A 14,599-nucleotide genomic window follows, 5' to 3' on the forward strand; every position below is an offset into this window, starting at 1 on the left:
ACTGAATGATCAAAATCAATGTCAAAATGGCCAAAACATTCAATTTCAGTGGGGGTTGAATAATTTTGAACACAACTGTATATGTTGGCTAACATGTGTATCTACTCCCATAGGCAACCTAGCTGGAGGGAGGCAAGTAGGTGGAAGTAAGTCCCACAGAGACCACAAACATCCCTATGCACCCTGTGTTTGGAATCCAGCCTTCACTGCCAAATAAAGATAGTCGCATAACTGAATTGTGCATCCAGTTCCATTCTTTCTATTTGTACGTAAATGGCTTGTTTGAACACTTAAGATACCCTGCACCTGTCATTTAGAGGCAGAGACATGTTAATAATGTGTCCTGAGTTAGAACAGAGATTGAAGAAAGAGTGAAATGCTGGAGGCAGATTTCACAATCCTTGACTTGATGATGCGTGTTACTCTTTGTTTTGAACAGTACAAATTAACAACTTAATTTTTACAGAATAGATAACTAGGGTGGACAGTTTAGCTATTTTAGTTACACCTCTGAGTCTAATATTGATACTTGTTTCTTCATTGGTATGCAATTTTTCCCTCCCGGATTGTAAAAACAGAAATCATTTAAACTTCCCTTGATAAGAAAGCAAGTGCTTTAGTTTGGGTGTCTAGTTATCCACCAGATTTCCCAACATCGCACAGCTGGACTTTGTGCATTCTCTCTCAGTAGTAAGCTTCAATTATTATTCCATTGAGATGACTCCCAATTGAGTACATGTGCAAACACTGAAAAGTTGCAAACATTAGCTTTCCCTCTTATTTGAAAAGAAGTTATTTCATCTGAAGAACTGGGAAAAAACTATACAGTACCGACAATAAAATGTGGATGACACATAATCCTGGGACTGGAAATTTAAAACTGCTGCTACCCTGTTTATACTTAATTGGGAATGAGTCCCACCAAAGATGTCAGAGGAAACTTTTGAGAGAATATGGTCAGGATACCTTGAAAAGGGTAGTTAACATCTGCATATACATGCACCAGGTCATTAACCTTATCATCTTGCACCTATACAATGCCAACTTGGTTCTCTGTCCACTGATTTTTGTCTGTTGTTTATCTGGAATGTTACTCATGAATACCAATGAACCTGTAAGAAATGTTACATCTTGCACTTCTACCTTCATCCCACTGTTAGGAAACCTCCATTACAGGCTGGTCTTTTTACAAGAAATAGAAAGTAACGGCTCTAGAAGAATAAGCTCATTGAGGACATTAATGTTTATCGATGACATACTAGAAAACAATAAACTACAAGCAACAGTTTTACTTGACAGCATGTATTGACCCCTCTTCCTTCCGCCGAGCAATCTATCCTGCTCCAAAGAGGCCACTGCAAACCATCAACATGTTTGGGTGAGATCCTGTGTCATACTAATACTCCATTGGCAATTTTTAATATGGGAGGGGAAATGGTATTCATCCTGGAGTTCAAACTACAGGTAGGAAAGGGCCAGAAATATCTAGGACTTCAATATTTTAGAGCTAGGCATTTTGACGTGGGATCATCTCCTTCTTTCTTCCCACTTTAAACTACAAACATGCTCCTTTGGGAGAAAAATGCCAGTAGCTCCATAGCAAAGAGAACCATCTTCCCTTCCTTGCTAAAATAAGCTAATCCACAGCATTAGGATAAAGAGCACAATGCATAGTGTCTGCCGGTGCAGCGTGGCTCTAGTAAAAATGCTTCACAGCCTGCTAGCTTGTCAATCTTTAATAGAAGCTCATCAATTATTTGTGGGCATGAGATTGAAGCAGCTAATAGCTTAAATATATTCCTCCATTTCATTGCATCAGTAGCTCTAAATTAATGCCTTCAATTTCTCTTCTTTTCCCATTAAATAGAGAGAGAGAGAGAAGAAGGAGGAGGAGGAGGAGGAGAAAAGAGAGGAAGAAGAAATATAAATAAATAAAACAAGCAGACACAAAACCATCATTTGAATAAACAAATAAACATCCAGTAGTAAACAAAAAGTATTTTAAGGATGGCCAAAAAAAACCCCTCTTAGTCAACAGAACAAATGAGATTCTCTTCCTGCTTAATATAATTGTGTCCTTTTTTATCCAGCTGCCAAATCAATTGTAATTATTGATATCAAACCAATAAAAAAAGAGGAGGGGAGGAGTGAGGAGCACCTCCACTCTGATGATTCAATATGCGTCTCTTCATCTGTATTGAATTACTCCAAGGATAAACACATATTTCTTTAATAATAATAATAATAATAATAATAATAATAATAATAATAATAATAATAATAATAATAATAATAATAATAATAATAATAATAATAATAATAATAATAATAATAATAATAATAATAATAATAGAAAGCAGATGCTTGCAAGTGGGACAACCACAGCTCATATAAAGCAAACTCTCCTCCTTTTAGCTAATTAAAAAGCAAAGGCTTCTGTGACATTAACAGGCAATAAAGTAAATTTATAGCTAGATGCAGAACAGCGCTGTCCAAAAAGTTAGATTCCAACTTGGCAGAAAGCTGCTTTTGCCCTCCTCCCTTGACCCCGGTTCCTCTCTCAGAGAGCACATTCTGACATTTTCTGGCACCTCAGAACTCGCCCCAGAAATAAACAGTTCAGGAAGGAAACCGAGTCACCCTCAGAGGAGGCACCTGTAATGCTTCCCCCCCCAAAAAAAAAATTGCTTGACACCCACCCACCCCACCATAGGCTGCATGCAGCAAGCCACCAGGAAAAAAATAAGAGTGAAGAAGCCCAGCAGCAGCAGCGCCATGAAAGAAGGGCAGCTGCAAGTTTCCTGACCTAAGCCACCATCCTGAGATGGACCCCCCCTCCCCTCCCTAAGCATCCTCTTGCAAGCTGCTCCCTCCAAAAGCTGCTTCAGCCGCAGTTGCATCCTTCATGCAGCCCCCTCACAGAACAGCACGGAAGAGATGGCACACTTACTGTCATGTCCCAAGAAGTCAAAGTTCCCATCCCAGACAGAAGCACTCTTTGCATGATTCCAGTCCCTGCAAAAAAGCGGGGTTAACCCTTCTGAAGAAAGCTTAACTCCCCAAACATTAGGTAGATAGACTACTTGGGGGGGAAAAAAACCCAGACAGAGAGATTATATTTTTGTTCCTAACCAGGGATATATAATCAACCCTGGCAAAACCCTGTTTTTTCTTTTTAAGCACCTTGGCGAATGAGGCTTAGCACTGCATCCAGTCGCCAAAGCCCAATCAATATGGAAGGAGCGGTATTTTATGATTGGAGAAGTTGTTGTGTTTTTGGTGGTGAAATTCATTATTTAGTATCTGAACCCTCAGCATTTCAGTATCATTTATTCATAAAGTCCCTTTTTGCCAGGAGGAAATGGATACAGCTGTAGAGAGAGAGAGAGAGGAAGAGAGAGAGAGAGAGAGAGAAGGAGTGTGTGTATATGTGTGTGCGTATGTGTATTTGTGTAAGAGAGAGGGAGGGAGATGGATTGATGATATTGATCAGGTACCATCTTGAAACAAAGGCGAGGTGCTCTATTTTACTTGACAACTGTGACACATAAAAAGCAAGCAAGAGAGGGGGAAGGCTAGGCCCTTGAACATCACAGGCTTTAAAAAGCGTTTGAAGAAACCATTATGACAAGCAGGGCTCGGCAAGCAGCTGCACACCCGCACACAAGCGCAGACATACACACCCGCACGCAAAAATGTATTCAGAAAGTCATTAAAAAATGATGCTTTGTTTGCCTTGTGAATATGAGGTTTGTAGCAGGGCTCCAACTGCATGCTCCTACAGAGGCACAGGGAGGGGTTTCGCACTGCGCCTGTTCGCACGCTTCCCTTTTTCTTTTCTTGGGGGGGGGCAGAGGGAAAAGAGGAACAAAAAGACTTTTGATTTATTTCCTTCTGCAGAACCCTCACATTCTGGAGTTTAGCTTTTGAGTCACTCATTCCTTCACAGATGCTGTCGGGTTATAAAACAGCGGTTCTGGGAACTCGGTTCTTAAAAGTTCTTGGAAGTTAAAAATAAAATAAAATGACTTCCAACTAATTCAAAGACTTGAAACTGCTGCCTCCTCCATGTGGGTGAAAGACAGCCTTGCCTTTTTTTTCTCTCAGCTTTTTCTGCTTTCTTCCTTTAAAAACAAAACAAAACAAGAGCATTTCTGCCTGGTAGGTCTTTAAAAGCAACACGGTGTGCTCCAATGGCCGTCCTTTTAGTCATGCCACCTAAAACAAGGTTTCTGCTAAGAGGGCTGAGCTGCCAATCAAATTCATTAGATATTAGGTACCAAGGAAGTGAGAAAGGGTTGAAGTTTTCTTTCTAGAGAGCTATTTCCCACATTTAAAAAAAACAGGTTGCTTGACGACAGTTTGAACAAAGAGCTGAAGTCATTTTATGCCACCGCCTGAAACTTGACCCCAATCCACCAAGGAATAAAATGGGAGAAATTGCCCTTCAACTGGTGTTTTTATTAAAAGAAATTGTTGAAAGCTGCCTTTATGTTCTGGTTACTTCATCTGGGCAAGTGGCGACAATATCAAACCAGAAGAGGGAAAAGGAAGCAGGCTGACAAAAAGATGTTTCTGTTGTTGCTGTTGATTGGAAACAGCAACAAAATTTCCATTTGGAAAGTTTAAGTAAATTCTAAACTTGATCTTTTGTTTACTTTGTATTTATTTACCTCCAGTAGCTCTATGATGTTAGCATTTGCTACAAACAGACAGTAGCTATCTTTGAGGATAGCGGGTCAGCCCCTTACCTAGTTTATCTCACCAGCCCCAATTGTGAATAAGTACAGAATGCCACCAAACAAGATGAAAAGTGAGATCAAAAGTAGCTAAAAGGAAAAGTGGTTCTACCACTGAATCAAGTTAAATTAGCCAGTCTAGAGTGTTATTCAATTTTTAAAAAATATTGTGGGATATTGTGCTTCTGTATCCATGATTCAAAATGCCAGAAAATGGCCCAGTATTACTGCACAACATTGTGCCTGTGTTGCCACCAGGAAAAAAAGATGTCAGGCTTTACATAGCAAAGTCCAGCCTGAATGTTGACAACACCAATTGCAACAGTCAGGATGGTCCCTGAGATAGTCCCTGATGCTCACTATCATTCACACTGGTTGAAAAACAGCCCTGACAATTGCTTTGTGTTTGGGAGAGAAGTGGTTAAGTGATTTTTTTTTTCAAAAAAGGGAGTCAGCTTATCAGATTTTCTCTTGCTTGGTGTCACTTTGTGAATGGTAGTGAGCACTAGAGGATATCTAACACCACATTCTGTGTGAACAGTTCTAATGCGGCATCCTTGGGTAAAAAAAGGGTGCGGAAACATGTGAATCATACAGTTGGTGTGATCTACAACTGTGTAGTACAGACAGTATGTCTCAACATTGAACAATCACCCTCTCCGGTTGTTCCCACAGTTAAAATGACATGAAACTGCTCAAACAATATTGAGACGCACTTGGTGGCTAGGGCTTTACCTTAAAAATGTGCGTTTTTAATGTTTGATGCACACAGAATCAAAGACATTTGCATGAACAGCACTTTTACTTCCACTGCGAGCAAAGTCAAAGAGCATGAGCAGAGGAAAATTATGTATCCTTTTCTGGACTGTACCCAAAAATGCATATTCTACCAGTCTTCTCTTTTTCTCTTACCACAAATATAAGAGGAAAGAACAGGTCGAGTCCTTTTTGTTCATTTGTTAATTTTGGCCACACAGTGATGAAGGGGAGGACTTCAAAAACCAGTACCATCTTGGAAAAGCTCTGTCCTCACTCTTTGAATTCCACAAGGCATGGCCCTCAGATGAAGAAACCTCCAATCAACATGCTGAGATTGTCTCCAGCAGGGTGCTTCACCTTGCCTTCATGGCTTGTCCACAGCAATCATTTGTGTCTCTGAAGCTTTTAAACGCCATCTCTTTCCAGCTACCTCAACCCTTGTTATTGTGTGAAGAGATAATGCTACATTAAAGACACAAGGGAAGGAGAATATGATAAAATACTGGAGGAGGAATTTCTCACCGACTTGGAAAGCCAATGTGACTGCACAGTCTCCTGCCGGGTAACCTGGGGTGCAGCTTAGTGCCTCTAATTGAATTCATAAAGCAAATAAATTACTCAGAGAGTTTCTAAGTATCAGAAGAAAATTAACAGTGCTGGCATTCTGAGGCATCAGAATTAATTAGTGCATGCAGTTAAATTCCATGTAGAAACAAAACAAAGGGTGGGGGAAGGAACTAGTACAGTATCACTACGTCTGCCTGAACTGGAGATTTTTATGATCTCAACAGTATCCACCTCATGCTGAGCCATCTTTAGTCATTGTTTCTGAATCAATAATTTTCCCCCCACCTCCTTACTAATTGGTCTTTTCTACTCCACCCAAACAGAGCCTTATGTTATATCTTGGCATATTTTATATTTCCAAAAACCAAGAGGCTAAATTAAACATGACATGTAGTTGTCTGCCATGTATCCCCAATGTTTTCTTTTTTGTCATCTTCTTACAAAATGCAGCCACCAAAGATTGTAATGTGCATTGAAAGTTTAGATCACGGAAGAAAGGGGGTCTTGATGCTTTCTCCTCCCTCAGTTTTCCCACTTAAAATGACCCTCCGTGAGATGATACTTTATCTCAGCAGGAGGACAAAGAGACAAATATGTTTTCTGGAATGTGGAAGTCTATCAACTAGTGTGTGGAAAGCACTTTTTAAAAAAGTAATTCATTGTACTTCTTGTTCAATCTAAAGCGCCCAAACAGAAACTGATACACCTGGTTACTATTACAGTTGTAATGGAAAAGGAATTAATCTATCCCATGTTAAGTTATGCTTGTAATCTGATGCAGTTATAACTTTGTTAATGCCGAAAGAAATGAATTACGCATAACTCATTGATTGTAACTGGTTAGGCCCAAGAACCTTGAGAAAGCAAGTCAAGACCATAAAAGCTACCAGTCCATTCAGTTGCAGATCTATTTGGCCTCTCTCTCTCTCTCTCTCTCTCTCTCTCTCTCTCACACACACACACACACACACACACACACACACACACACACACCACTGATGGTAGAGCCAGATCCTGTGAAACCTGGCAGAAACCAAGAGTGTCTGGTTTGGTGTTGGGGGTGAGGGTAGAGAGCCAGAGAATAATCATTGCAGTAGGCTAAATGGACAGATGGCCCAGCACACACCTGCAGGACCAAAAAAAGGATGAAATGAGGCCTCATGCAGGCCAGGAAGAAGCCGTTCGGTTCAGTAACCATCATTTCACAGTATTTGCAGAGATATTTGATAAATTTACTTCTGTAATTGTAACTACCAGAATGCCCCAAACAGCATCACCTATGCATATGCTCTTAATTAGTGCTTAATAAGTGACATTGTCATGTAATGAGGGTCCAAAGTGGTACTTAAAAAACTCCTTTCATCAGAATCTGTGGTTCTGTTGGTGGAGCGTTCTTCTGTCCAAAAGAAAGTCTCTTCAAACATGCATCAGTGAAAGTGAAAAAATCAGAGAACAGGGGATAATCTTAGCGATACTAACAATTTTCCTTTTTGCTTGCTTCTTGTCTTATACAGTATATTTGAGTCTTAGATGATTTTGCCACTTTAGTTTGAGATAAGGGGTAAGAGTGAAAGATACTCTAGTGACTCCTGTAGTAGGAAAGTGGATTCAAATTCTGCAGTCTACTTTGCCTTGCGTCCAACTACAGAATACTGGCTTCCCTGTATCCCTAAGTCTCCCTGGTTTGTGGTGAGGAGGAATACACATTGAATCAACGCATTTCTCACCTGCACTATGAACTCCCCTCTACCAATGCTCATTGCTCCAAAGAATACTTTTCAGTGTTTTACAAGGAAAGAGATGTGATAACACCAAGCACGGTGCATGCCTGTATGCATCTGCACCTCTCATCTGGGCATGACCTGGGTCCATAGGGTCTTATGTGATGATAGGGCTAGGACACTTGAGGGGCCCTTCAGAATTTCTTGGAGAGCACCTGCTCCCATCAGCACTAGCCACAGTCAGTCATGAGGAAGGATGGGAGTTGCAATCCAGCAGCATCTGAAAGGCTAAACATTCCCTAGTCCTGCTTTAAGGTGCCAAAAATTCTTCCTTGTCCTTCCTGTAACAGGCTCATACACCTGACAGATGATGCAGTCAGACAGCAGGAAAAAACACACATCTGATCACAGCAGAAACTGTCATTTTGCAGGGGAGCACTCTCCCTTAAGGTGACTCTTCTATAGGTCAAGAATCACTCCAGCCCCCAAAAGTTGTAGCCCTGCAACTGGATGGAAAAAATCCAGCTTGGGCACAGACTGGGTATAGGCTGGATTACAATCCACCATACATTGTGCGATCACAAAGAAAGAGATCCCACTGGACCATTCGACAAGCAGTCCCAAATGCAATCTGTTTCCTCATGTGATCACATCTTTAGATACCTTATGTTGACCTATTAGGACGACCATGTTAGATTGGGACATCTCCAGACTTAAGACAGCCTTTGGTAAAGTACCAAAGTTCAGTTGAAATACGTTGAAAATTAAAAGAGAAATATTTTTTATCGGGATCCAACCTTTCATTGCAATGTAAGCCGTTTGTTTATTGTAGTTTAGTATATTTTCACCTAGATATTTACATTTCAGCAACAGTTACACTGTAGGAGAATACTCATTTTATATACTTGTAAAATGATTGGTATGGTTTGGCCATTTAGTTATCAAACAGTTCTCACTTTGTGACTCCACTAGAAATTTACCTATAGCTCCAGGTATTCAACTGCCCCCTCCTTTCTCTAATTCGCAAAGTAGTCTTCTTCAGATCAGAAAAAAAAAACCCAAACCCAATGTGTGTTCTCTTAAATATTACAAAAACCACAAAAGGAAACTTGGGGGGGGGGAGGCTTCTCCCAATATGCTTTCTAGGCATGGCAGGAGAAATGCAACATTATGTGTTATATCACAGAAGCAGAAAATCACAAAAGAATTAATAACTTGAAATGCCTTGCTCTTGTTTTTGCTGCTACTGCTGCTGCTGTTGTTATGTGCTGTCAAGTTCTCTCCAACATATGTTCACCCTATAAATGAGCAATCTCGAAAAGGTCCCATCCTCAACACACCTGCTCAGCTTTTGCAAACTCAAGTCTGTGGTTCCTTTTAAAGAGTTAACCCATCTCTTACTTGGTCTTCCTCTTTACCTGTTGCCTTCAATCTTTCCCAGCATCATTGTCCTTTCCAGAGACTCTTGTCTTCTCATGATGCCCCCAAAGTAGGACAGCCTCACTTTCATCATTTTTTGTCTCCAGAGATAGTTCAGGCTTAATTTTATCTAGGACCTTGGTTATCTCCTAAATTGGGGCAGGAAACATTGGTGAGCACAGAAGCCCATCTTTTGCCTTGGAATTTTCCTGGGCCATCCAGATTGTAAAACATCCATTTAAAAATGGAATCCAAAAGTTGTAGAAGCCCATTTCTTCATTTGAGGGTATTAAATGTACAGGAGTAGCACAGCAACCTATTTAAAAAGATGAACTGCTATTCCTGGCTGCACGACTACCAATTCCCCACCTACTGCTTTCCTGAAGGAACCAGCTTTTGGACAGCAGGTCCACCTGAATGAGGTTCCCTCCTCAAAAACAGCTTTCAGGGACCATGTATAGACCGCAGGCTGCACTTTGTCTATCCCTGTGCTAGATGGTAAGTGGTTTCTTAATTGTTCCTGCAAGAAAATGCTGGTGTTAGCAAATAGGCCACTATCATTAATTAAAAGCGTGTTTTTGGCATAAAAGTTGTTCACACTCTGCAGAGCAGACAGACTTATGGAGGACACTGTCAGGACAGATGAAGGCACTTCCAGATGGAAAACAGGTTTCCCTTCTTCACCCTACTATACTGTTATAGATCCAAACGTAGATATATGAGGAATGGACACGTTGAAACCAATTGGGGCATGCATTAGCCACACCCTCTTTTTTCCAAGCTATATTGTTAATGTCTAAATAGGAATTTTATTTATTTATTTATTTATTTATTTATTTATTTATTTATTTATTTATTTATTTATTTATTTACTTATTTACTTACTTATTTACTTATTTACTTATTTACTTATATTTACTTATTTACTTATTTACTTATTTATTTATTTTTACTTATTCTATTTATATCCTGCCTATCTGGTCTTGCAACCACTCTAGGCGGCTATTTAATATAGACCTTCAAGATGGAAAATAAAAGTGCTTTTTGATACATCACAGGAGGGCCCCTCAAAAAGGAGAAAATGTTTTGTCTCCTCATCTTATGCTATGATGGATCCAGATGTTAAAACATTTATTGTGGCCCTTGGATAAACCCCCCCCTCTCTCTCTTTCCTTTAACAATTACACTAAATGATGGGCAGATCTATCATTGATTGGCATTCATCATTTTAGATAAACCAACCTTCCTGCCTTCGGGGGAGTCTTCATCATCTGCCGTCCCTCAAGCACTGAGTGAGAGAGACTGTGGTTGTGTTGCTGCTGGTCACCAGCCTTCCTGGGGGGAGTTTGGCTTGAACTCCCTCGGCCTTGCAGGACTGGGCCCTCGTTGCCTCTGGCTGCCCCACCCCCTCCTCAGCATCAGCCACCTGGCTGGGGGGAGGGGAAGAAGGGGCTTTAGAAGAGGTTTTATTGTGATTATCAATTGCCATCAGGTTGCATATGTAGAGACCCACAGTGGATCTGAGAGAACAGGAAGGGAGGAGGGCGTCGGAGGCAGCAGCCATTGAGGTGGTGCTGGGTAGGGGAAGGAATGGTGGTGGGGTAGAACATGCCCACGTAGGAAAAGAGAGGTTAGATATCTTACATCTATCCCCTCTTCTAGTCCTACCCTGGACCAGATGGTATCAGGTGACCATATCAGCAAACCCTAGAGCCACACGGTGCTGTTGATGAATGCCAAGTCAGTACAAAATAAGACTTCCCTCATCCATGATGTAATTTTGGATGAGGGTGCTGACCTGGCATCCATTACTGAGACCTGGATGGGAGAGGAGGGTGGTGTTTCCCTCTCCCAGCTGTGTCCACCTGGATACTCAGTCCTACACCAATGTCTCTCAGAGGGTCAGGGAGGGGGAGTTGCTATAGTCTATACAAGTTCTATCTCCTTGACCAGGCTTCCTATCCCTTTGAGAGGAGGTCTTGAGGGCCTGTATTGTGTCTAACTCTGGAAGCCCAGGTGGACTTGGTGGCCAGGACACCTTCCTTCAGCTGTGGAAATTGTACCAGCTAGGGCCCTACCTGGACGATCAGAGTCTCATGACAGTTACACACTCACTGGTAACATCTTGTATACATTACTGCAATGCACTCTACATGGGGCTGACTTTGAAGACGGTCCAGCAACTGCAACTGGTCCAGAAACGAGCTGCACGGCTGGTGAGTGGTAGGGCCGCTAGGGGACACATCAAGCTGATTCTGTTTAAATTACATTGGCTACCAGTTGCTGCCCGGGCCCAATTCAAAGTGCTTGTTTTGACATATAAAGCCCTAAAAGGCTTGGGCCCTGGATACCTGAAGGACCACCTCCTTCCATATGAACCTACCTGGCAGTTAAGATCTAGCCAGGGGGCCCTTTTGAAAGAGCCGTCCCTCAAGGAGGTAAGAGGGATGGCTTGTAGGCAAAGGGCCTTTTCGGCAGCTGCCCCCAGACTATGGAACACCATCCCAACTGAGATTTGTCTGGTGCCGAAACTGATGACATTTTGGCACCAGGTCAAAACTTTCCTGTTCCAGAAAACTTTTAATTGAAATAATATCAACTGTGGGTCCTGATGGCAAATTTCAGAGTATCTATTTTAATTGTATTTGAATTGTTTTATATTTTTACTGTATTTTAATTGTTGTAAGCCGCCCAGCGACCTTTGGGTGGTGTGGGTAGCATATAGGTTAAGTAAAATAAAATAAAATAAAATAAATAATATTCAAATACAGCAGTCCTGAGCAGAGAGTAGATCAAAATCTACCATTGGGTCTCTCCGTGATTTTTCAAGTCCTCTGGTTGGCAAAGACTTCTGATTGAAGTGCAGCTCAGCATGGCTGAGATAATGTGTGGTTGCTGAGATAATGAAAACTCGAGGAGGTGTGGAAAGAACTAGAAGTGCCTTTTATGTGAACAAACTGAGATCTCAGTTCTGTGAAATCTGAAGCATAAACAGTCATATTTATCCTTCTTAATATATGATTGCCCCATTGAATTACTATGCAATATTTGGACCCACTAAATGAGTCTCAGAGATCTAGTTAAAGAAACAAACTGGATCCAACAAAGGGGGTCCCATAAGACTGGGGTTGGCCCACTCCTGATGAATGGCATACTTCTGACTGATTACCAGATATTCATAACAAATAACAGCAAAAGGTTGTTTCATTCATGCTCTGCTGATAAGTTTCCCAGGGGCATCTGACTGACCACGGCTGGAAACAGAATGCTTTGGTCTGTGTTTTTCAGTAGGGCACGTCTCATGTTTTTAAAAGTACCTTAAGAGTAGTAAAGATCTAAGAGAAAGCAGCATTAAAAAGATATGTCTTTAGGAAAAAGGTAGATGTTTTTAAAGACACGTTTCAACTGGAGGGGAATTCCAAGTATAAAGGGTAGCCAGAGAAGAAAAAGAAAGGGTAAATATGTGTGTGTTCAGAATAGAAGCCTTAGATCTCAATACAGTTGTAAATAAAATATTTCAAATGTGATGTCTTTGTAAGTAAGCAGGCTATAGTTCTACACATTCGCAGAAGGGCAAACACCACATTGAAATTACTGGACCTTGCCTGTTATCTCCCTTGTTTATATTTTCACAGAGAAACACATTATTTATTAATCAAGGATTGGGTCTTTTATTCCCATTTGATTAAATGGTACTGTTACTTTAACAAATACATACTAGATTCCCCAAGCTCTCACTATGCAGAGAAATTTGTCCATGTATACTAGCAGACTCTCACCGATGAAAAGTGCTTGTATTGGATAGTGGATTCTAGTAACTGTGTTTCGAAGGAAGGAAGGAAGGAAGGAAGGAAGGAAGGAAGGAAGGAAGGAAGGAAGGAAGGAAGGAAGGAAGGAAGGAAGGAAGGAAGGAAGGAAGGAAGGAAGGAAGGAAGGAAGGAAGATAAAGATTTCTGAGCTCTGAATCAAAAGATGGTGGAGAGGTTATGCCGCTGGCCAAAAACTTTGTGCTCAGAAAAACAGACTTCATAATAATTGCTAGTACAGTATTTTGCTGCTCACATTATTCTTTTCATTGAATCTGAACAGATATAATGCAATGAAGAAAATGATACATTCCAAAGACATTAAAAATGAATATCTCTTGTTTTAAATTATACTGTAGAATATTTTTAATTCCCTTTGATATTTTCACACAAAAAAACAAATGTTGTTGGACACCAACTACTTCAGTCCAGCTGCTAATTACACTTAGAGTAGATCTATTGGCCTGGATCCTATTGGTGTTCCTATAAAAATTGTATAACTTGTGCTGGCTAATTGCAAGGTGCCAGGGAATATCTTGGTTGCACAGCCAGCCACGTGGCTAGATAAGTGACCAAAATGTACCCCAGCACATCATCAGTTAGCAACAATTAGCTGCAGCAAGTTACACAAGCCTTGTGAAAACACCAAGAGGATTCTGGTCAGTCACTGAATGGTAGGTCAATATTCATGTACACTTCATTAATTCAATAGGGTATTCTAGTTGGACTTATCAACTGCATTCAAGCCCTAACGCCCAGTATTAGAGAGTGTTGTCCTGAAGAACATCTGAAGAGTGCCTTGGGCTGCAAAGTATCAGCACTTCAGACAGAAACTATTAGCCAGTATACTCTCAGAACATATGTATTCAATACGTTGTAATTACTTACAAAGTAATCAGTACATTGATTGGCCTCATTAAACCACATTCACTCAGAGCTATTCAAGAAGGGATCTTCAGTGGAAATACAAGAATCAAAAATACGTGCAATTATTGCATTTGAGAATAACAAAGATTACAATGGAACTGTACAGGTGGCAAACAAGAATGTGATTAGATACTAAAACACATTTGCTTCAGAAATATTACGCAGAAATACTTATTCAAAGGAAAGCAAACTCATAAGGCTAAGAGGATTCTAAGACCTAGACTACTGTTGAGAGACCTGGGTGAACTACAGTGGAGTCAAATTCCAGGCACTAATAGGGGTTGAGGTTAAGTAAATTGAGGTACAGTAGTTGTTACTAGGAAGGAAGGAAAGGCATACCCATACACATAAAAGAAAATGGGGAAATGACAGATCTGCTATTGTATAGAGAAATACTTCCTGAAGAGAAACTTAGATATGGCAGAAGTCCTTAGATTGCTCTGAAGTGAAGCTGGAGACCACTGTAACTTCAGCTGGAGCACCCTGATCTTGAGCAGAGATCCAGAGTGAGGACAAACAAAGGTCCTAAGCTGGAATCAGGACCTTAGGAAGGAAAAATGAGGCAACCGTATTTTCTGGCTCAGTCCTTGATGAGATGGGGCTGCAAAAAAAATGATCCCAGCTAGGGATGGTCTCAGGGAGACTTCAGACCTCAGTGAAT

The 14,599-nt window shown here is 40.8% G+C and overlaps 1 long non-coding RNA gene across 1 annotated transcript in view; it reads right to left on the reverse strand.

The window, feature by feature from the left end:
• Window positions 1-10,108, reverse strand: part of LOC140705793 (uncharacterized) — a 269,465-nt gene extending 259,357 nt beyond the window's left edge. Inside the window, exon 1 of the long non-coding RNA XR_013544055.1 lies at window positions 2,951-10,108. This is a non-coding gene — a long non-coding RNA (uncharacterized LOC140705793). The remainder of the gene's footprint in view (window positions 1-2,950) is intronic.
• Window positions 10,109-14,599: the final 4,491 nt, after the last annotated feature.

The sequence above is a fragment of the Pogona vitticeps genome, chromosome 3 (assembly GCF_051106095.1).
Source record: "Pogona vitticeps strain Pit_001003342236 chromosome 3, PviZW2.1, whole genome shotgun sequence".
In the NCBI taxonomy this organism is placed as follows: Eukaryota; Metazoa; Chordata; class Lepidosauria; order Squamata; family Agamidae; genus Pogona; species Pogona vitticeps.